General features: G+C 38.3%; 1 pseudogene across 1 annotated transcript; it reads left to right on the top strand.

The window, feature by feature from the left end:
- Nucleotides 1-5,234: 5,234 nt before the first annotated feature.
- Nucleotides 5,235-6,957, top strand: LOC104659031 (annotated as a pseudogene). Its single transcript, XR_747529.2, has one exon. The product of XR_747529.2 is annotated as a dnaJ homolog subfamily C member 11 pseudogene (transcript).
- Nucleotides 6,958-25,375: the final 18,418 nt, after the last annotated feature.

Raw genomic sequence — 25,375 nt, forward strand, 5'->3', positions numbered from 1 at the left:
TTTAAAAAATGTGTATTTTCTAGCAAAGGCTAAAATTTACACAAAGTTGTATATTGCAATACTTTGCATTTTAGGAGTGGGCTGTACAAATTCTTTTGGAAAGCCCTCACCATTTTTTATACGAAATCCCTTGTAGGTACTGTTCACATTTCCACTAAAATAGCCAGGTAAAATTTCAAGAATAACTTAAATCCCCAGGTACTTAAGTAAAAACAGACTATTTTCATAGTTACCTTTTTCAAATTCTCTTTTCATCATGAATACACTTTATTAGTCCTTGTATTATCAGAAAGCAAACCTAATTTAAAAATAATGGGGAGATGTAAGCAAAGTCCCTGGTTTTCAGAATTTATCACTTTGGAGCAAAAGATTTAAAGTGATTTCTTCTCCCCTCTATACAACGTCAGAATACCAAGCCTGCAGTCTGTTATTTTCAGGGTGGTACCCAGAGGAGGAGAAGGGGGAGGGGAAGAAAAAGCATCCTAATTACCGAGGCATTAGAAACCTCCCACCCTGCTTGGAGTGCCTTTCCAAAGTGAAGCTAGAGGAGGCTTTCTCAAGCCTCTGTTTCTCATGGGGAGCTTTGGCCCTTGCAAGGTAACTCTTCTCTCTGATTTCCCTTTAACGAAGCAGGTGAAAGGCCGTTTGGCACCAGACGGTTCGTTTTACTCCAGCTGCCTGTGAAGAGCGCGGTTGCCAGGCAACCAAGTCTCCCGCTTTGTGCCTGTCTCACGCTAGGAAATTTGGAGGGTTTTGAGGCTGTTGTCTATTGCAGACAACTTACACTGAAATGCCTTGGGGTTTTTAGAACTATTTTTTTGTATTGCTTACAGTAAAACTACGTTATCTTTCCCAATTTTCTCTCTTTTGGGGAAGAGAGACTATTTAGAGGGTATATGGCTATATTTCCACAGGAAAATATCCAGACCCTGACTTCAAAATCAGAAGTAATTTACATTTTAAAAGAAGAACAAATGAGCATCACAGCTGCATTTCATCTGTTTCTTCCTGTCAGCTTAATTTCTTTCACTTTCTTTACCCACCCCTTCTTTCACTTTAAAAACTTTATTTGCTTTCCTTCTTTTCTTTATTCTACCCCACTTCCATGTTTCTTTTATCTCTCTCTGTCTTCCTCTTAGCAGTGGTATTAACTGCTATTTATGCATTCGTCTTCAATCAATTGCTCATCCATTAGTACAATTCAAAATGAATTCAAAATGAATCAAGCTTCACTTTCCAACCTCAATGGCTGATATATTTTTATTCTTACTTCTGAATTCTTTTTATTTTTGTTTTCTCTTGTGGCTAGGTAGGATTATGGGGAAATAAGTGAGAAAATATTCTCAGTTATTTGGATTTCTCTTGTTCCTGACAAAAAACACATTGCTTTCTGAGCCTTTCAGTGTGTTCATTCTTTTCGTATTGTGGTCCTCTTGGCACATTCCACTACCTTTGAAGCCATAGAGTTCTGTAAGTTATTTTGGCCCCATATCAATGTAGGACATTCTCTTACATACTGTGATGAAGATATTTCATTGATATTTCATTCAATTTCAAAGACACAAAAAAGGATACGCTTCCTTTTGTTCTTTATTTCTGAGTCTGGGAATGATTCATAAAATAAATGAGAGCAAATTGGTCTGGTTATGCTTTCATTACCAGTGATGGACTCTGGTGCTGCAAGGGGAAACCACCTGGTAATGATCAAAGAAGATAGGTTGAAATTCTCCTGGAAAGATGTGCATGTAAGACAACAGTGCATGACACCCTCTGGTGGACCCTTTTCCTCCCTCAAAAAAACACGCTGATACTTATTCATCACTGCAAGGTAACAAGTAGTACACAGATCTATCTTCTCACCAAGGATTTGTTACAATATGGAAGCAGAACAATTTAACATCATTATTTGAAAATCCACTGTGGAAGATGAATTCATGTGTCAAAACTGCTAAAATGGATAATGGGCATAATTGTGAATACACTAACTGTTGTGATTTTTTAGTTCGTAGATATGTAACCATTCACACATCTTTCTGTAACTTATAAGTAAAAATCTCTCCATTTATGACTCAGTATTGCTATGCTTGCTATGAAAAACATAATAGAAATATGATATGATAAAGTCAGAGTGCTATACTATAGTGACCAGAAAACAGCAGGCATGGATTTTAATGTGAGTTCTACCCCTAGCTAGCTCTTTTACTTTGGTCATTCCCTTAGTCGTGGTCTCAATGCCCTCTTCTGTAAAGTTGTGAGGTTTGAGATATTCTCTGAGATACATTCTGCTGTTAAAATTCTGTTATTGATTTGAAAACCACTAAACCTTTCAGTGAGGGTAATTTGGAAAAAGAATGGTATATTTTTTTTAGCTGACAAAGTTTTTAAGTGAAAAAAGTATTTAAACTTCTTAGTATTTGTTAATTGAGCGTTTTTTTCATTTAGACATATGAGTTCAAAATTTGTAGCTGTTTTTGACACTATAGCCGGTGGTTAAAAAGCAGTTTTTGGAGGCTGCCTATGCTTGAATCTAGTTTCATCATTTACTAGTTGTAAAACATCGGAAAGTTTTTAAAATGTCTTTGTGCTCAGTTTACTCCTCTGTCGATGGGGAATAATTACGGCACCCTTCTTGAAGTGATATCCTGAGGAGTAAGTGAGAGGATTTGCATAACCCCTTAGCAAATGATTAAAGCATTAACATATTCTTGATATATATGAGCTTTTACAATTACTCTTTTGTCACCAGCTATCCCAGGCTATTATCATTCCATACTTTATTACTGTAATAATAGCCACCTAGTTTAAAAGTCTCTTTCTTTCAAATCTATCCTATACATTTCTTCCAGCAAAGACTGCCCCAAACACAATTGTCTTCATTGCCTTCTGATAAAAACTGTAACAACAGAATTCAATGATTTCCATACCCAGGAGAATTTAGTATATATTGTCCTGGCATTTAAGACTCTCTTTAATATTGGTTCAAGTTATCTTTCCAGCTTCATTCCATTACTTCCTCCTATGTACATGCTCTAGCTGAATGGAACTCTCCAAGTATCCCTGAGAACTCGCACTCTGCTCTTCTGTGTTAAGCTCTTAAGGGCAGAGACTGTGATAAGTCTTCATATACCAGTATAAAGTCCAGGACCTGGCACACAGTGAGCATTCAATATTTGCTGAAATGAATAGCCTTTGCTTGCACTATTTTCCTCTCAGAAATCCTCTCTTCTTATCTTTACCTATATAACACCTATCCTTCAAGGTCCCAGCTAAATATCATGAATTACCACCATTCATAGGCTAACTACTTCCTTCATATTATTATCATGTATTTACCTTCTGGCATTTATATTCCACTGTGATTATAATTATTTTTGTTAGCTTATGCGCTAATTTTCGAATGGTGTTGAGAGCAGTGTACTATGTCTTAATCAATTTTATTTCCTACAATGCCTAGCATTTTTCTTTGACTATGTTAATTGCCAGTGGCTAGTTATTGAATGAATCAGTATGACTAATAGGATCCTATTTATTATCCATTGTTTTTTGACCATTAAAGAAAACCCATCCTACTTCAATAGAACAAAACCTTCACCCTTTGCCAGGCTCCTTAGTCTCTCCAAGGTCCAGCCACATCCTCCCTGCCTAACATGACTTTGGGTAGCTACTGAAGCCCTGCTAGCTTTTCATTATTCCCTGGACATGCCATATACATTCTTAACCATGTTCCTTTGCTGATGTTTACTTTGCTTGAGGGCAATACTGTCTTTGTTTCAGCTATCCAAGCCTGACTTAAGGTCTCATTCCATACTTTATTGCTGTAATAATAGCCAACTAGTTTTAAAGTCTCTCCCTTTCAAATCTAACCTATACATTTCTTCCAGTGAAGACTGCCACAAACACAACTGTCTTCATTTTCTTTTCCCAAATTCATCATGAGCACTTCTCTAGACTTCCACAATGCTTTTTCTCTTTCATCACAGGAAAGAGAAATTTAGGTTCTTAATTTAGTACGTAATCATACAATTTAATCATACACACACCCTAGAACAATGAAACAATAAAAGTAGGAGACAATTTAAAAGGGCTTTACTACAGAAATTCTCATAGTGAAACTTGAAAGGGACTAGTTCCATATTAACCCACTCTCTGTAATTCCTTTCCTCCTCCTCCCTGGGTTACCTCTTATATTAGCTGTACAGACATCATTCTTGACAACTTGTTTCTAAGATATTTAAGGAACTTTGCATTCCTCTCAATCACTTCTAGCTAATAATACAATCTTACACATTGTGTTGACTGTATTTTAATTCAATAAAAATATGATTTAAATTTGTATCCTAAATTTTCATGTGTTTTTTGTTTTTATAACTCAATTAAATATCATGTCGTTGGGGGCAGAGGTCATATTTGGAATTTCCTGTGAATTTCCCATATTAGGAAGCATAATGCTGATCACACTGTAGATTTTCAATGTATGCATGAACAACATTCATTGTTAGATGAAACCTACCTGTCAAAATGTTCTCCTTAAATGCATTTTATAATATTTGACACGCTAACTTCATTCCATTTATTATGGTCTATTGGTTCTAAGTTATCATCATGTTTATAGTTTTTTCCTGGTACATTGACTTCTAATTTACTGTCATACTTACTAGACCACTCAGTAACTAAGGCAACTAAAGCTATATCTTTGGAGAAGATTTACACAGATACACCCTAGGGTTAGATAAACTGGTGTGATAGGATTTGCTTTCTATAGTGCATCAGTATTGTTTTTACCTTATGCCTGAAGATGAAAATGGGAAGTATGGTAAATATTTGGTGAATGGCCTACAGAAAATACATTATACTTCATATTTATAAATACCATCTAATTTTATCTTCTTGATAACCCTATGTAGTTGATGGTACTAAGCTGTTCTTGTAGACATGACAACTAAAGCTATTAGGTTGGTGGAAAAGTAATTGTGGTTTTCCACATTACTTAAAAAAAGTGGCCCAAACTTCAATTACTTTTGCACCAACCTAATAAGAAAGAAGTAATTTACTCAAGGCTTTATCTCTAAACTTGATCTCAGGCCCATCTGATTCCAAGGTCCTTAACAAATGGGGATAAGTCCATGGATCTCCAACTTCAGTATGCAAAAGAATCACTCAAGGAACTTCTTCAAATACATATTACTAGGATCTACTCAAAAGATTATAATTTGTGGGGGTGAAAGTTTGCGAAGATGGCGACGGCCTTGAGTGAGGAGGAGCTGGACAATGAAGACTATTACTCCTTGCTGAACGTGCGCAGGGAGGCCTCTTCTGAAGAGCTGAAAGCTGCCTACCAGAGGCTGTGTATGCTCTACCATCCAAACAAGCACAGAGACCCAGAGCTCAAGTCACAGGCGGAACGACTGTTTAACCTTGTTCATCAGGCTTATGAAGTGCTTAGTGACTCCCAAACCAGGGCCATCTATGATATATATGGGAAAAGAGGACTGGAAATGGAAGGATCAGAGGTCGTGCAAAGGAGGAGAACCCCAGCTGAAATTTGAGAGGAGTTTGAGCGGCTGCAGAGACAGAGGGAAGAGAGGAGACTGCAGCAGCGAACCAATCCCAAGGGAACGATCAGCGTTGGAGTAGATGCCACTGACCTTTTTGATCACTATGATGAGGAGTATGAAGATGTGTCCGGCAGTAGCTTTCCGCAGATTGAAATTAATAAAATGCACATATCCCAGTCCATTGAGGCACCCTTGACAGCGACAGACACAGCCATCCTCTCTGGAAGCCTCTCAACCCAGAATGGAAATGGAGGAGGTTCCATTAACTTTGCGCTCAGACGAGTAACTTCGGCAAAGGGATGGGGAGAGTTGGAATTTGGAGCCGGAGACCTGCAGGGACCTTTATTTGGTCTCAAGCTGTTCCGTAATCTCATACCAAGATGCTTTGTGACAACAAACTGTGCTCTGCAGTTTTCATCCCGTGGAATCCGACCCGGTCTGACCACCGTCCTAGCTTGGAACCTAGACAAGAACACCGTGGGCTACCTGCAGTGGCGATGGGGTATCCAGTCAGTCATGAGCACTAGCATCGGCCGGGACACTAAAACCAGCCACTGTGGCCCTGCAGCTGGGAATCCCTCACTCCTTTGCACTGATCAACTATCAGCACAAATTCCAAGATGACGATCAGACTCGCGTGAAAGGATCCCTCAAAGCAGGCTTCGTTGGGACGGTGGTGAAGTACGGAGCCGAGAGGAAGATCTCCAGGCACAGCGTTTTGGGTGCAGCTGTCAGCATTGGAGTTCCACAGGGCGTTTTTCTCAAAGTCAAGCTCAAAAGGGCCAGTCAGACATACTTCTTCCCTATTCACTTGACGGACCAGCTTCTGCCCAGCGCCGTCTTCCATGCCACCGTGGTCTACTTTGCCGTGCACTGTCTGATCATCAAACCATACCTCAGGGCTCAGAAAGAGAAGGAATTGGAGAAGCAGAGGGAAAGCGTCGCCACCGACGTGCTGCAGAAGAAGCAAGAGGCAGGAGTCCGCTGTCTGGCTGACGTAGGAATCTGTCCGAAGGATATTTGAGGCAGAAGAGTCCAGAATGGGCCTCATCATCGTCAATGCCTGGTACGGGAAGTTTGTCAATGATAAGAGCAGGAAGAGTGAGAAGGTGAAGGTGATTGACGTGACTGTGCCCCTGCAGTGCCTGGTGAAGGACTCGAAGCTCATCCTCACGGAGGTCTCCAAGGCTGGGCTGTCTGGCTTTTATGACCCGTGTGTGGGGGAAGAGAAGAACCTGAAAGTGCTCTATCAGTTCCCGGGCGTCCTGCATCAGGTGATGGTGCTGGACAGTGAGGCCCTCCGGATACCAAAGCAGTCCCACAGGATCGATACAGATAGGTAAATTGCCAAGAACCAGATTTTTAAAAGGCTGCAAAAAATATTTTCCTGGGAGTCTACAAATTTGGAAACAGGGAAAGAACCCAGACATCAGATGTTTTTATTTTATATTATTATTATAGGAGGTGGTACCATATCAGTTATGTGAAGGGACATGTAGACACCCCAGCTTTTGAGGGTGCTTGGGGTAAGACTGAGGCAGCCCCACTGGGAACCAGACTGCAGCGTGGACCGTGGCTGTTTTACCAAGGACCGGTTCCTGGAGGGAAGGGCCCTGGCCCTGACTCTGCCGGGTCCCCTGAGTATGCATGTGGCCTGCAGCCCGCCGCCCCGTAGTTCTTGGTTGGGTCTGGAGGTGTTTGTGGAACACCCTGCCCTCCACCACAGGAGCGTGAGCTGCTTCTCCTGAAATCCTGAACATGGGAAACAACGTGGAAAGCAGGCAGGCCTCCGGGTCAGGGAGCGTCTGCTGCGCTGACTTCCCATGACCACCTCCTCTTGCTGAAATAGTACTGCTTGAATCTGGAGCAGATTGCGGGTTTATAAAACTGCTTTTTATCTGAGAACAAACGGGTTTGGAAATTAGTCTTTTTTCCCCACTCCCAGAGCTGCTCAAATCATTTCAACAGCCCCCTTGGCTTGGGACAAGGTAGTGTAACTCCCGATCCCAGGGCCTGGCCCTGACACAGGTGGCTTTCCGTATCCCTGTGGGAAAACGCCCTGTCACCAGCGGTCTTGAGCTGGCCTGTGTCCCTCCACCGCCTGCACCACCCGCCTCCAGAGTGCAGTGCTGGGCAAGGGCAGTTCAAGAGGACGGGACCAGGCGCTCGGCAAGACATCAGATGCACCCAACCTGGTGGCGTGGACCCCATGCCTGGCCCGTGGCACCCAGCAGGTGGCACTGCAGCTCCCCGCTCCTGCAGGTCCAGCGTCCTCACAGGGACATCAGGGCCTGTGCTCCGGAGCCTTCCTTCAGACCCTTCCTCCACGTGCCCACTTGGGATGCAGAATGCGGCAGAGCCGGGACCCCTTCCAGCCTGGGCTTTGGTTGCAGTAAAGTTACCTGAGGCCTGTCTCGTGGGTCCTGGAAGTGGCAGCCATCAGTCGCTTTTGCTGACCCCTTGGAGCAAGCGCTGCACAGGCGGTGGCCGAGACAGCTGGCGCTGGGGGCCCCAAGCTGCACCGGCCTCCAGCCCACCCACAGCTGTTGCTAAAGTCAGGCCTCCCTCCCCAGCACTGGTATCTGAGTAACGGCTAAGAACCTCCTTCTTCTGGTTTTGAAAAGCAGTTCAGGTTGTCCAATTCTGTAATATTCATCTCCATTTTTTAAAAAGGTTTCTCTGACGGCCCCACGGCCCGAGCCGCGGTGAGCATCATGTTGCATGAGCCTGGGCCCCGGGCTTCCCATGCGCCTCTGCCACAGGCGCTTCTGGGCACCTTCCTCTGCGTTTCATTTGCAGTCGACTGTACAGAAGGCACTCACCACAATAAACTTTTCCTGAAAGCAGAGAAAAAAAAAAAAAAGATTATAATTTGTTACACTTATGATGAGACCCAAGAATCTTCATTTTAACAAACACATTAAAGCATTCATTTGGGGAAAAAAATGAGCTAAGGAATAGTTAAGATATTAATAGTAATTATAACAATAGCAACTATGTAACACTACCCACTATTTGCTGCATCACCTTACTGTTGGTCAGACACTATGTTGTAAAGCACCTTATAACATATTTTGTCATGTAATTCTTACAACCACCTTATGAAATATATATTATTATCATCTTTCTTTTACATGAGGAGAGAACTAGAGTCATATAGGCCACATAGTTGGTAATCAATGGGAATAGTCTAACTCTAAATGTCATGCTCACAACTCCATTAAAGAGGCAACAAAATGAAAGATAAGGTCCTTAGCAAGGTCAATGTGAATAGGAAACAAGCAGAACTTGAGCGGTTAAATAATAAATGGAAGATGTGAAAAGTAGAGAGCTTAAATTATTATTTTGTGAGTTTTTTCAACTAATAGTAAGGGGAATAAAGGGTTGTTTCAGGGATTGATATAAATTTGGTGAGGACTTGTTTTAATATGCAACAGTCATGAAGATGTTCAGGGGAAAGAACAATGGAGAAAGAGAGGTTGATAAGGATGAAAGAGATGAAATCAATGGAAAAAAATCTTAGGGAATATGGGATAAATCCATTAGCTTTGTAGAGAAGCATTTATTTTTTTCTGTTACGGAGGTAATTGGAAAGTATGAACACAACTGTGATTACAGGTATAGGTATTTGACTAGAGATGTAGACATGGACATTTATGTGTAGGGAGATGGAGAGTTAAAGTAGCTTCTATGTGATGAATTTTACTTTCTGTGCTGAGAAAATTAATGGGGCCTTGTATTAGTTCATTTTCACACTGCTGTAAATACCTGGGACTGGGTAATTTATAAAGAAAAGAGGTTTAATTGATTCAGTTCTGCGTGGCTGAGGAGGCCTCAGGAAACTTACAAACATGGTGGAAGGGGAAGCAGGCACATTCTTTACAAGGTGGCAAGAGAAAGAGTGGGCGAAGGAGGAACTTGTCAAACACATACAAAACCAGCATATCTCATGAGAACTAGCTCACTATCATGAGAACAGCATAAGGGAATCTGTCCCCATTATCCAATCACCTGCCACCAGGTTTCTCCCTCACATGGAGATCATAATTCAAGATGAGATTTGGGTGGGGACACAAAACCTAACCATATCAGGCCTTCAACTAAACTGATAAAGATTTGGGATAGCTACTGAAAGGAAGAAGATACAAAGTTGACCAGAAATATGTAAAATAATTGCTATGGGGTTAAAAGCCCAGTTGAGGGGAAAGATCATATATTGCAGGAGCATCAGTACGTATGATTGTGTGGTTTTTGTTTAGTGGTGTTCAGTACAGCAGAGAAGTAGGCACCAGAGTTGGGTTCATCTTGGTGTAGGGGTTTTAGGGAAACCAATGGCGTGGGCAACAGTGAAATGTACTTGAGTTGTTGACAATAGGCTTGTGAAAGGAAAGACTCTGGTTAGGCAGCTATGGGAAGACTGTGAAGCTAGTAGAGTCTTACAGACATGGGGAAAAGAGTAACCAATATATTAGGTTTTAAAGAGCTGCTAGAGTAGTAAATGGTAAAAATAGTGAAAGAGCTGGAAGAGTGAGCAGGTGTGGACTGGAAATGGGATGAATGGGAGCTAATGTATTTCAGTGTATTTGGTAGGAACCTAAAAGTAATGTGAGGTTTTTTTTTTAGCTCTCATAATCTAAATATATATATATATATATATATATTTTTTTTTTTTTTTTTTGGAGGCAGGGTCTTGCTATGTTGCCCAGACTTGTCTTGAATTCCCGGCCTCAAGTGATCCTTCCAGCTCTGGCTCCCAAAGAACTGGGACTACAGGTGTGAGTCACCATGCCCAGTATCTAAATCTATTTTTTCTTGTACCTTTTAAGAAACCCAAATTCCTAAAGGCTGAGGTCTAACTTTGACCTGATTTCTTCTTGGGCTTTATGACTACCTAGACCTTTATTCCAAGTCTCCATCACTGTGAATCCTGCCATCAAGTACTCGTTGTTAGTCAAATTAGGACAGAGAAGTATTTATTCCTCTAATTTCTAGAATAATGATTGCAGTATGCAGGCCATGCATCAGGATCACCTGGGGAGTATGTTAAAAATGTACATTTCTGGCCTTTACACCAGACCTACTTAATCAGAATCTCTGTGGGGGTAGATTCCAATCTACATTTTTAGTATGTTCCACAGGAGATTCAGACTCACATGATTATTTTAGGAGATGGTAGTTTCAGAGAGGCAGAGCTTATTAGATTTTTCTCCTTTAATTTACCATTCCATACTCAGTACATTGGCTCCTATTTGTGAAGCATTATGCTGCTGCTGGTGGGCTTCGAGATGGAGGTGGAGATGAAAGAAAACAACAACTCAATCTTGGAATTTGTACCTTTCCTAAATTTCTTTCTTACACACAAACTCATGTTACATGCATAACACATCCCCATCCACTCTTAACAAGAACACTGTACACATTTGAAAAAACAAGATGAGAGGCGAGATCAAAGTGGAAAAGATTACAGAATCAAAAACTTGACAGAAAAAACAGTAGAGATGATCGCAAGCAAAAGGTTATTTTGGAGAATGGGTGGGTGTTGAGAGTGGATAGGTAAAAGTTACAATTCAGAAAGGGATAGAGATGTGTGGATGGTGACTACAGATGTAATGTGCCGCTTTTAGTTGAATTAGGTATCTGGTGTTGTTCATATATTTGAAATCTACTGCCATAGCTACATTTTGCTTTTTGGGTAGTTCTGTGATCAATTAATAATCAATGGTTTCTCTTGCCACTGAACCCTTAAGCTGTTGCATCTCTCACATAGAGAAATTTCAGTTTACACACAAGAAGGAATCTTATTTTTGGTATCCTGGTACCTAAAGGCAAATAGAGCACATATTATTTTCTTCAGTATCTGCTGACAGTTTTCAAGGAACAAAGGCACAGTGCTGCATCTAAAATCTCCCCTCAGTGACAGAGAAGCCAGGCTTCTGTATATTAGAGTTATGAATCATATAACAAATCAACATGCTTATGGATGAAAACAATTTACGAAGAATTTTTGTCACTTGATAATATTCTATTTGGTGATATCCTACCTAATCCAGAAGCAGTGAAAATAATTTTGGGAGTATCCTTCTGAGAAGGAAATATATCATATGGACATTTTCTTTATACCTGCATATTGTGCTTCTCTTACATTTGTATTGTTAATGATTTGTTTGACTTAGTATAAAAGACTGCCCCTTACACACACACACACACACACACACACACACACATTTTCTTCCTGCATCCCCCACACCTTCCCCTAACCCACTCTTCTCTTTATTTCTCTGTGTGTCTTCTAGACTTATTGATATATTTGGTCCTTCATGTTAGAGATCTTACAAAAGAAAACATTTCTACATTAAGAATGAAAAAATTCAAAATTGCATCATCTGAATATGCTTTAGAATATGGACCAAATCTTTCTTTGATTAAAAAAATGACTGACTGCCAAAAAACATGCAAACTATTTATCACTAGATAGAAATTCATGAATTAAGTTGTAATACAAACGTTTTAAGTTTCACCTCCCTGAAGTAATTCCTCATCCCCTTGTTCCTTCTGCTTCCAGTACCAGTGCTCAGATTTATGGACTGTCTATGTTCAATGTGAAATGTGTGACAATAAGAAAACACGACTATTCCATTGCTTCTGCAAACACCACTTTGAATTGTCCCTACTACATAATGAGAAAAATTATCTTAGGTTAGGGCCAACATTTGGTCCAATATACCCACTTAATACATTTTGTTCAACATTAGCTGTGTTATAAATGAATTTATGGCCTCTCTGTTCTAAAATCTACAATCTTGACAGTCTATCGGTTTGCTACTGATATTCATATCTTGCCTATGAGCTGTGTCTCCTGAATTTGTTCGCCTTTGGGAATCACGCCCGTATTTGTGGTAACCAATGACCTTGATCTTTATTTCATTTTCAGATTCCAGCCTTTAGTCCAACTTGATTTTTTTTATTATTCTGGTCCTAGTCTTCCCTGATCAGAATTCTGGGGCCATGAACTAAATAAACCCTGACCAGGCTGCTCTTTGTTTTGACTGCAGTGCATTTGACTTGGTACTCAGTATGCTGTCCTTTACAGCACCACAGTCATCCACCTTCATTTAGAAGTAATTATTTCATGCCTTGATAATTGAAAAATTCTCCTAAATTGCCTATATGATACTTCTCAAATCCATTATTTGTACTACTGCCAAATTAATTATCCTAAAAATATACTTTCACTATGATATCTTCTCTAGTAAAAAATTTTAATAACTCTACAATGCTCACAACAACAAATTGAGATTGCTTAGTTCACCATTTTATGTCTTCATCCACAGTATGTTCTCTATCTAGTTACCAAGCCTTATATCTAGTTATTTTCCAACATATACAGTAGTCCCTCCTTATCTACAATTCTTCTTTCCATAATTTCAATTACCCTGCAGTCAACCATTGTCTAAAACATTACACAGAACTTTCAAATTGCGGCTATCCTAAATAGCATGATAAAATCTCACGCTTTCCTGCTCTGACTCGCCTAGGACATGAACACTTGTCCAACGTATTCATGCTGTATACCCTACCCACCTATCAGTCACTTAGTACCTGTCTCAGTTATCAGATCAGTGTTACTATGTTTGTATTTAAATAACCCTTATTTTACCTAAAAGGGGCTCCAAAGTGCAAGAGTAGTGATGCTGGAAATTCAGAATGCCAAAGAGAAGCCATCAACTTCTTCCTTTAAGTAAAAAGGTAAAAGTTCTTGACTTATTATGGAAAGGAAAAATACCATTTGCTGATGTTGTAAAGATCTACAGTACAATAAAATATTTCGAGAAAGAGAAAGACCATGTTCCCACAACTTTTATTTTCGTATGTTGTTATAATTGTCCAATTTTATTATTAGTTATTGTTGTTAATCTCTTACTGTGCCTAACATGTAAATTAAACTTTATTAAAGGTATGAAGATATAGGGAAAAAACATGGTATATATAGAGTTGCGTGCCATTCAAATTTTCAGCCATCCACTGGGGCTGTTGGAATGTAAGCAGGGGACTGGTGTAGCTTTTACTCTGTTTTTCTAAATATTGCTTGATTATAGCTTTTGCCTTTTATATTTATTATATTTTCTCCCTGAAATACCCTCCCTCTCTAATTCAGTTATGAAAATCATACTTGTTTTTTAAGGTTCACTGGAATCCTACTTCTTCCATGAGATTTTCCTAATTGGACTTGTGGGAAGTTATCTCTCTTCTCTGAATTCCAATAGTATTGTTTTCCTCATTTGGTGCTCATCTGATATTGCTGTAGCTATTTCAAAACATAACATATCTGCTCAACCAGATAACAAACCTTGAAAAACAGAAACTGTTTTTTATTTTTTTATTTTTTTGTATACCAAACAAAAGCTTGAGCCTAATAGGTACATGGAAAGTATTTTTAATGAACAGTGAAGACTACACGTCAAAGTACAATACTCCCATAAGATATTAAATATTAATTTTTAAGATAATGATAATCATCCTTAAAGCATGAGGATGAAATTTATAGGCCTAAAAGGCTATTTTCATGATGCCCTTGTAATCTCAGTAGGGCATATTTAACTTCGAAAACTATTGCCAACCAACATACCATAAATTTTAAATAAAGTTCACAAAAGGGCGTAATGACTCACTAGATTTATATAGAAAGTGATGTTAGAGTGCCCTAGGATTAATCACTTACTAGATCTCAACCTTAGCTTTATTTTATTTGTTTAGAAAAGTAGATAATATTTGGCTAATGGAGTCATTATGTATTCATTTATCTAAAAATAATTATTGAACATTGATTATGTGAAAGTTACTGAACTAGGAACTGGAGATATAATGGTAAACTCCTCCCTGATCTATGTTGAATTGGGGAAAAATTAAGGTTATCAATTACTATTGTCATATGAGGGGAAAAGAACATTTATATTTCAAAGACAGACAACTGACCATGGAAAATAAATGACGCGTTATCGAATTTTATAAATTCTTCTCCCCAAAAAACAACAGTAGGCATCCACTATATACCATGTACCATAGTGTGTGAAGGGCAGCTATTCTAGGCTTTATTACTGTTCAACAGATTATATTCCTATACCCAGCAGAATGGGCAGAATATATTTCACCCTCATTGATTTTGGGCTTGTTCATGGGATTGCTTTGACTAGTGAAAAGTGTGAAGACGAGACAGTGCGACTATTCTCAAATGAGGCTTAAGAAGTGTTATGAGTTTCTCTTTCCTCTTGCATTATTGCCATTTGCCAAAATACCATTCCTCATGCAATCACTGTTTCTGTAGTCTTAGTTCCAGAATGAAAACTATGTGGAGAAGATCTGAACTCAACCAGAATCCTGGTGTCATAATTAGTCAAGCCAGCTGAATGTTGGGTTGACATAAAATCTTAACAAGAAATAAATTTGTTATTCTAAGACTCCCAGAAGTTTGATTTTTTGTTACTGTAGCAAAAACTAAATCATACAGCAGTAAATGGGATATTGTGTCTGGTGGAGAAGAAAGACACTATTAAGCAGGTAATTATCAATGCTCTGTGTGTTTGGGAGAAATGGAGCATTTCTAGAAATGTGTATAGCAGGTGGACTTACATTATATTGAGCAAAGAGAAAAGCTTTCTGAGGTGGCTACTACCTTATACAGATGAATTTATCTTCTAGTAATTTTTTTAGTATATTCCATACCAACTTCCATTAGGGAATAGATATACCTTTGGGAAACTACATTTCAGGATAATCAGTTGCTATATTCAAAGCCAAAGCAAATTCCATTTTCATTTCATGTATTAGTTCTACACAATTATAAATTATTTTGGTAAAGGACTAAAGGGATCCTTCATCAAAATTTAATGTCAATATTCCTGTAGCTTCTGTATGACAGGTAACCTCTACAAGTATAGGCTTACTTTATAGTAATTGAGAGTATGTCTCTCAGGTTTTAGAACAAGAGATTCTTTAGCTTGGTGTAGTCTTTGAGGTGACCTGATCCAACACCTTCATTTTGCATGCAAAGCAACAGAAGCCTAGAGAGGTAAAGTTACTTACTTACAGAGGTAAGTCCCCTGTAGGAATTCAGGGAGGTTCAGAAATGGAGTTCAGGTATTCTGATTTTTGGGTCTCAAAGCATGCAACATTGAAAACAAAGTTTTCTCCAAGTTACTGTCCTTTGATGAATTTTAGAGAAAGAGTTGGTTATAAATATTGTAACTTCATGTGGCGGTTTAACTTACATGCAAAAGGTAAATTTTAGAGGCTGAAATTTTTTATTAGCTGTGGGGCAAAAGGATCATTATGCTATCAACCAATGTTTGCTACATTTACCTGCCATCCATGGACATATTATGTACTTTTATTTATGATATCTTTCACAGTTTATAATTAAACAATTATTTCTGTGATTATTCAATTATCATATATCTTTCCTTCTATACTCTAAGATGGCAGAGTAATGAGTGCAGTGCTTGACACATGGTAAGTACTGAACAGGTTTTGTAGAACTAATTAATGTTTTATTTTACTTTATTTTTCTCAAACAAGTAGAATGATTATGGTTCACCATATGGTGTGAAGGGTGTCCCAGGCTAATTGACCCCTTGTTGGCAAATTGTCAACAAAACATATCAATTTTTCATGGAGTCTGAAAGAAATGAATTAATTACCTACCTTCATGATATTTTTTATTAACAGATTACACAATGAATATAACATTAAATTACAGCTTTAATGATAATATATAAACTGACATATAATTATTCCATTAAAATTATTTTATTTAAGAAAAAAGTTGAGTGCACAATGACTCATGAAATGAAGATCTATTCTAGTGGAATTAATAGAATTACTAATAAAAGACTACAAAATTATGTGAATGGCTAATGCTTAAGATATAGCAAACTAGAAATGCAACAGTGCTTCTAAATACTATCTTAATATTAAGAAGAAATATCTGTTAGATTAGGATGGTCTCATTGCCTAATTTGTAATGCTGCATCACTGAGACATGTAAAAACTAAAGTTTTAAGGAGAGTAATAAAAGTCCCCAATACTTATTTTGCCCATTTTATTTTTTGGCATTCTAGAGCAAAAAGGATATGAGGAAAGGGAAGTCCTATGTATAACTCAATAATCACATTTATGGTCCTGATGTAGAGACATTCCAGAGCCCCAAAAGAGCTTCACTCTGCTTTCTTTGTTGTTTGACCTGCTGCATTCTCCAAGAAATTACCATGGGCCATTTAAGAATAGTATGATGCCCTCTAGCCTTGAAAATTAGGGCTATGGATACCAAAACTTGAACTAACAATAATACTTTATTACTGAGTAAAAATTATCCATGTGTACCTATCTATGATTGTGAAAGAATCATGAATTATTAGGGTTTCTGAGGAGGCCACCAACAAATATCATTCCTCTTTCTCAAGTTATTGTTAAATTATTTGAGCCATAAAACAAAAGAGTAAATATATGAGCCAAAATATAATCCTTATCCCTGCCAGAAGCCAAGAAGCATAACGTGGTTTTAGGTCCATTAGCAGAATGGACTTGCTACCTGAATCCCAGAATTAGAAAGATTTCATCCATTTGTGGAAAACTCTGGACATGGGGCAGGTCTCCTCTCAACAGTCTCTGGCATAACTTGTAGCATGAAAAGACAAGGGAGGGCTAATGGTCTCTGTTGGAGGCTGGTATCAACAGAAAACAGGAAAGTGAGGAAGATTTTGTTCTTCTCACATTTCCAATCAGAAAAGTCATTCCATCTTCTCAGGGAGAAAGTAAATTTTAAAAAATGCCAGAAGTACATTAATTGAGCTCTGTACACACAAAGAAAATTAAAGTAGAGGAAAGTTTGCCCCAATTATGCTTGATGAAAATATTTTTAGTGGCAAGATACTAAAGTTGGATTGCATAAAGAAAATGTGGTACATATACACCATAGGATACTACACAGTCATTAGGAAGAATAATATCATGTCCTTTGCAGCAACATAGGTGGAGCTAGAGGCCATAATCCTAAGTAAATTAATGCAAGAACAGAAAACCTAATACTGCATTTCTCACAAGTGGGAACTGAACATTGAGCACACATGGACATAAACATGGGAAATAGAGACACTGGGGCCTACTGGAGGGATGTGGGTTGAAAAACTACCTCTTGGATACTAAGCTCACTACCTGGGTGCAATATACCCATATAACAAACCTGGACAAACCCATATCTATAAAAGTTGAAATTTTAAAACAAAGATACTAAAGTTTCTATCCCTTAAAAAGTAGGAACAAAATTGGGTCTCACATCATCTCCTTTCAAGAATAGAAAGATCTCAGTTGCAAGTAAGAGGTAAGAACAAATTTTGGAAAGATGTTTACCCTGATGTGGGCAAGAAACTAGGTATGTTTCTATAAAAGAACACTGAATAATTGAAAATCAGTTGAAAATCATTAAAAAGGCAACTTAATGTACTTTTTAACATGAGAAATATATATAAAACATGTTCACCTAATTTTTAGAGTTACTACTTTATCATAAAGAAATATGTGTTTACTGTAAAAATATTTAGAAAGCAGGAAATAGATAAAGGGAGTATGTCTTCCTTATTCATAATCTTCAGAATCAATTTTTCTTTACATGTTCATTGTTTCTCTACAAGATTTTGGATATCTTTTCATACTAGGTCATACAGACAATGCAGTCTTCAAACTAAGAAATTCACATACATCTCAGTCTGGTTATGAAATTCCCTAAGAAAGTTTAAATGAAGAAACTTTTGTGAAGGGATTCCACATGGAATTATGGTTGGAGATCAGGAACAAATGAGGGTTGTTGGGTATCCGATGCCAGCAACCACAGGAAGTTATAGGGCCCAAAAGGCAAAAAAAGGACATATTGTTTTTTGGAAGCTCAGTAGGAACTGATGTGGCTAAGGAAGGGCAGCTTCATGGCAACTGTGGCTTTAAAGAGACACAGGTTCTGCTGGAGAAGCTGTCCAATAGCAGAGAGGGATCAGGAAAAAATCCACTGATCTCTCCCCCTTTGTACCCTTTGATCTCCTGCCAGTGACACTTATAGGCCAAAGCCAATTGAAAGCCCAGAAGGCAGGGAAACCATAGGGTGCAGCCTGCAGTAGTCAGCCTGCCAGAAAACAGATCAGAGAAGGCAACGGAAGGTACTGGATCACGAAGGTGGGGAACAAAAGGAGAATAATTGTGTACAACTAATTAAAAATTACTTATGAGTAGATTTCTATGGCTGTGTAATAGTGCAATATAACCAGATATATATAATTCTGTCTCTCCAAATGTTAATCAACCACTACTTGTTGATTAACTGTTTAGATTGTATCCAGTCTTTTTGCTTATAAACCCCATTTTCAATGCATAGCTTTCTTCATTTTTACAGTTTTCTTACAGTACATTCTTAGAGGTTGAATTATTACATTAAAATGTACAAATATTCTTAGGCTGCTTAAAACTTGCTGACAATGTTTTTAAACTCTGCATACTAGCCTTCCACCAGCAGTGTAAGAGTGTACTTATTTTACTGAACATTTTTGAGCATTGCATATTCTCATAAAAAAAATTATTTGGTGAGAATTTGTCCACAAAAACAAATTTACATATTTTTTTGAAAGAAACTCTTAAAAATGCATCTCTCTAATTGTGTGACAAATCTTTTTCCATATGCCTTCCTAACTACATTGTTTCAGCATTGTGAGGTAATAGAGTGTTGTTGCTGTTGCTGTTGCTGCTGCTGCTGTGCCAGCATCATTGATTTAATAATTCTGTCTCTCCAAATGCTAATTTGGGTTGCTTCTTTATCATTTGGTGCATTATTGTATACAATGATGTGTGTTTTCTGAGCTATCTGATTTATTTCATATTTCATTCAATTTTTGTGCAATGTGGCAGAAACAGCAGCTCTGTCATGCTAAGCCATTCTGTGAAATCTTTTGACAATGCAATACAATGAAAGATAGGGTCTAGGCTTCCTAAACATATTAGGAGACTCTCCATCTCCTTCTTTAGTTTTCAGCAGTTGGTGACCAACTTTAATGATAACAACAACAACAACAACAAAACGAAATGACAGCAGCATTCAACACCATGTGCTAGGTATTATGAAGAACTACTGCAACACCTCAGACCACAGCTACAGTGCCTCTCTTCTAAGTCAGGAACGAATTTTGGGGAGGATTAAGTATTTTCCTTCAATAATTTATTGATTCTATTTTCTAAATATTTAAATTTCTCCGCTTCTTTCTACTCTCATTGCCACTGCACTATTCAAGTCATCATCTCTTTTGTTAGATTAATGCAGAATTTTCTGTTCTCATCTGGTTTGATCTTTCAGTAGCCTGCTGTTTAACTTATCTGTTAATTTTTTTATTACAACGACTATTTTTATTTCCAGAATCTCCATTTGGTCCTTTTTCAAATACATGAGTTTTTTTCCTTCATAAAATCCTTATTCTTGATGGATTCTCTTGCTTCCTTGATCTCTCTGAATATTTTAAACCTACTTATTTGAAAAGGTCTTTTGAATCTCTTTGATCTCCATTTCCTTAGTATGAAGTATCTCATTCTGGCGTTTTCTGTGCTTGTCTCCAGTGGGAGATTTTTCCCCAAAGACCTGGACACTCCTCAGATTTTGCAAATCCCTGTGTTGCAATTTCAACGTTACCAGACCCTATTGGATCACCAGTTTGGCACTATGTTTAATACTAGCTTCTTGTTCAAGGTTTCTGAACCGTATGGATATTGTGAAGTTGAGTTGCACCCTCATGCAAGATAAAGGCTTGGGTCCTGTTGCGTTGAGAATGATTCTTTCTACTCATGGCCCAGGCAAAGTGTCTGCCTCTAAATCAGAGGTTGTAGCTTTTACAGTCTCCATGTGTATGTAGTTTTAAAATCAGTTGAGTAAGTACCTTAGGAGAGCAATTGCTGGATTGTGTGATAAGACTGTTCACCTTCGTAAAAAATTTTGTTTATCCATTCATCTGTCAGTAGACAATTGGGTTGTTTATACTCTTTGATTATTGTGAATAATATCACTAGGAACACACTGAGAGGTTGAACTGTTGGATCATATGATAGTTCTATTTTTAATTTTTTGAGGAAATTCCATACTGTTTTTAATTTCTTTTTCATTTTTTTCTCTTTTTTTTGAGACAGAGTCTTGCTCTGTCGCCCAGGCTGGAGTGCAGTGGTGCAATCTCAGCTCACTGCAACCTCTGCCTCCTGGGTTCAAGAATTTTCTTGCCTCCAGCCTTCCAAGTAGCTGGGACTACAGGCATGAGCCACCGTGCCTGGCTAATTTTGTTTTGTATTTTTAGTAGAGATGAGGTTTCACCATGTTGGCCAGGCTGGCCTCAAACTCCTGACCTCGTGATCCTCCCGCCTCGGCCTCCCAAAGTGCTGGGATTACAGGTGTGAGCCACTGCGCCCAGCAGGAACTTCCATACTGTTTTTCATAGTGGCTGCACCATTTTGCTTTTCTGCCAACTGTGCAGAAAAGTTCCAGTTTCTCTCCATCCTCACCAATTTTCTGGGAATTTATTTCAAAACAACCATCCTAATGGGTATGAGGTTATATCTCATTGTGGCTTCAATTGGCATTTCCCTAATGATTGGTGATGTTAAATATCTTTTCATGCAGTTATTGGTGAATTGGTCATGTGTATGTCTTCTTTGGAGAAATGTCTATTCAAATCCTTTACCCATTTAAAAATATCCTTTTGTTTTTTTGTTGTTGAGTTGTGGAAAATCTTTGTGTATTCTAGATACTAATCCTTTACCAAATATATGATTTGCAGATATTTTCTCCCATTTCTTGGATTGTATTTTGCTTCTGTATGAATATTTGTATCCCCCCACAGTCCATATATTTAGACCCTAACTCCCAAGGTGATAGTATTAAGAGCCAAGGCCTTTGAGAGATGATCTTTGTAAGATCTTACAGATCTTAAGGGCCCTCAAATGGTATTTGTGCCATTATATAAGAGACTGCAGAGAGCTATCTGGCCCTTCCCATCATGTGAGGACATAGCAAGAAGTCACCATCTATGAGGAGGAAGATCTTCAACAGACCCAAATTTACTAGACCTTGATCTTGGACTTCCCAGCCTTCAGAACTGTAAGAAATAAATTTTTGTTGTTTATAAGCTACCCAGTTTCCAGTATTTTGTTATAGCAGCCTGAACAGACTATGACATCTTTTCACTCTGCAATGTAGTTCTCTTAAGCCAAAAACATTTTTACATTTTTATGAAGTCCAATTCACCAATTTTTTCCTTTCACGGATCATGCTTTTAGTGTCCATTTAAAAACTTATCACTAAACTCAAGGTTATGTAGATTTTCTCCTGTTTTCTTCAAGAAGTGTTCCAGTTTGCATTTTACATTTACATTTATGATCTGTTTTTAGTTAATTTTTGTGGAAACTATAAGGCCTGCATCTGAGTTTATTGTTTTGCATATGGGTGTTTAAATGTTCCAGCCATTTGTTGAAAAATACAATTCATTCTCCATTCAGTTCCTTTTTTATCTTTGTCAAAAATTAATTTATTATATTTGCGTGGGTCTGTTTATGGACTCTCTGTTCCATTGATCTATGTGCCCATTCTTAGGTAATACCATGATCTTGATCATCACAGTTTTTTAGTAAATCTTGAGACAGTGAAATGTGAACACTACAATTTTTTTGTGCTTCTTCAGTATTATATTAGCTATTCTCGGTCTTTTGCCTTTCTGTATAAACTTTTGAATCAATTTGTTAGTATTTACAAAATAGCTTAATGGAATTTTTATTAAGATTGCATTTCATCTATATATTAAATTGGGAAGAACTGACATCTTAGCAATATTAAGTTTTCCAATTCATGAACACAGACTATCTCTTTGTTTGGTCTCTATGCAAAGATGGAAAAATAGTTGTCTAGATCTTAAGTTTTTTCTTTTCCAGAAAGCTCAGTTCCAGGTCCTTTACCAGGCCTGGACCTTATGGCCTAAAGTCTAATTCACACACTGTGTTAAAATCCATATCTCTAAGGTATGTATAATGTCCTGCATACTTCCTAAACCACAGCTTCTTTCAGCAGACTAGATTTATTTGATTTGATTTAAGGTACTTTAGAGGCGTTCTCTCTGGGTTTTTAAAATGCTGTTCCTCTCCCTGGGATCTCTGCTCTTTTCTAGATACTTATCTCTAAATCTGAGTTTAGACACCATAATCTCAGTGAGGCTTCACTGACTTCCTGACTAGGTTGAAATTTCCTACTTTTGCACTCTCTCCATTCTAGTGCTTATAAACCAGGGAGTAGAAACAGAGGTAATTTCAAATAAATACAAATCCTTTACTTCATTTACTAGTGTACTTTGTAAAAGGCACACAAAATCACCAACAATCCTTCTTAAAATCTTTTTTAAATTTTCTTTTCCATCCTCTGTCAACACAAAGTCTATTTTTTTTTCATGGCCTCTTTTCACAGAACCATTAAAACAAATTCCTTTGTGCCCCAAGGACTATTAGTTCTATAGCCAATGTTTTCTGTTCCTAGTTTTCAATATGTAATGAACTTACCTACCATTCCTTAATCCTTCTCCATTTCCTCCCCTGTCAGTTTTCTGAATTCTCATCGAAGAGCCACAAAAAAAAAAAAAAAAAAAAAAAAAAAAAAAAAAAATTCTGGAAAGACAAATTATATTTGAAGGGTTAGAGAGGAGATCCTGTGTGGTCATACCCACACTCTGCTTTTCAAGTCGTGGTTCTATCTGCTTTCTTCATTTCCTATTTCCAGCACCCAGAAAAATTATCTGCAACAAAGCAAGCATTCAACAAATGAATAAATGTCTGCCTTTCTTTATATATCACACTTAAATGTAGACATTTTCTCAAATATGTATTTCTTGGTTGAAGCTGTTATTCTGGATATTTTAGTTTTTACGCATTTAAACATATGCACCTTTTTCTATTAAAAAATTAACAAAAATTAAGGTTGGGTGTGGTGGTTCATGCCTTTAATCCCAGTGCTTTGGGAGGCTGAAGTGGGTGGATTGCTTGAGCCTGGGAGTTTGAGGCCAACTTGATGAAACTCCATCTCTACAGAAAATACAAAAATTAGCCGATCGTGGTGGGACATCCCTGTTGTCACAGCTACTCAGGAGGCAGAAGTGTGAGGATCGCTTGTGCCCAGGATAGCTTGAGGCTGTTGTGAGCTGTGATTGCACCACTGCAATCCAGCCTGGGCAATAAAGCGAGACGCGGTCTCAAATAAATAATAAATAAATAAATAAATAAATAAATAAATAAAATAAAAATAATATAGTTCATGATGTTTTGTACATGTCTCTACTAAAAATACAAAAAATTAGCCAGGCGAGGTGACGGGCGCCTGTAGTCCCAGCTACTGGGGAGGCTGAGGCAGGAGAATGGCGTGAACTCAGGAGGCAGAGCTCGCAGTGAGCAGAGATGGCGCCACTGGACTCCTGCCTGGACAACAGCGCGAGACTCCAGCTCAGGAAAAAAAAAAAAAAAAAAAAAAAAAACCCAAAAAATAGTAACTGAGAAAGCTCAAGTAGCCACATGGAGAAGTCATGTGTAGGTATTGTGACCGGCAGACCTAGCTGAAGTCCCAGCCCATAGCCAGCATCAACAGCAAGTCATGTGAGTGAAAAGCCTTCAGAGAATTCCAGCCCCTAGCCATTGCATTATTCTCAGGCACCATGTCTTCCCAACTGAGACTTCAAACATAATGTAATAGAAAGAAGCTGTTCCTATAGCATCCTACCTGAATTTCTGACTCATAGAAGATGTGAACATAATAAATGGTTGTTTTACGTCACTAAGTTTGAGGTGGCTTCTTAGGCAGCAATGATTAATGGAAAAAGTCTTTCGTATTTTCATCCACGTCCAAATTTCTTTTTTTTTTTTTTTTGAGACGGAGTCTTGGTCTGTCGCCCAGGCTGGAGTGCAGGCTTGAGCCACCGCGCCCGGCCAGTTTTCAATGATCATCATCTGCTACTATCCTTCTAAGGAACATGTCAGTCTGACATATACATTTCCGAGCCATTCCATTTTCAAAGAAACTACTCTCACTCAAATACTCTTCACATAACAGTACAGCTCATTTTTCTGGGCCTTGAACAGCTGAAAAAATTAGGGAGAGAGTCACTTCTCTCAAACTGAACTTTTTTTTTTTTTTTTTTTTTTTTTGAGACGGAGTCTTGCTCTGTCGCCCAGGCTGGAGTGCAGTGGCCGGATCTCAGCTCACTGCAAGCTCCGCCTCCCGCGTTTACGCCATTCTCCTGCCTCAGCCTCCCGAGTAGCTGGGACTACAGGCGCCCGCCACCTCGCCCGGCTAGACTTTTGTATTTTTTAGTAGAGACGGGGTTTCACCATGTTAGCCAGGATGGTCTTGATCTCCTGACCTCGTGATTCGCCCGTCTCGGCCTCCCAAAGTGCTGGGATGACAGGCTTGAGCCACCGCGCCCGGCCTCAAACTGAACTTAATTAGAATATTTACCTGGGTATTTGAAATAGGGATGATGAGAGCCTGAATTAATTGGCACTGGAATAGAAAAAAGAAACACGGGGAAGAAAATTTCACTTATGAATAACAGAAGTTTTGAAAATTCTACAGTTGCCACATTTTTTTGTTCTAGATGTTTAAATTTTTCTTTGATTCAAAAGCATATGTATAATTAAAATGCTTACAGTCACTAGCTTAGGAGGCTTTCATTTTCTTGCTGTAAACCATCCTTGACTTGACTCAGATGGTATACTTCAGTCGT

This window comes from Rhinopithecus roxellana, chromosome 4 (genome assembly GCF_007565055.1).
Source record: "Rhinopithecus roxellana isolate Shanxi Qingling chromosome 4, ASM756505v1, whole genome shotgun sequence".
In the NCBI taxonomy this organism is placed as follows: domain Eukaryota; kingdom Metazoa; phylum Chordata; class Mammalia; order Primates; family Cercopithecidae; genus Rhinopithecus; species Rhinopithecus roxellana.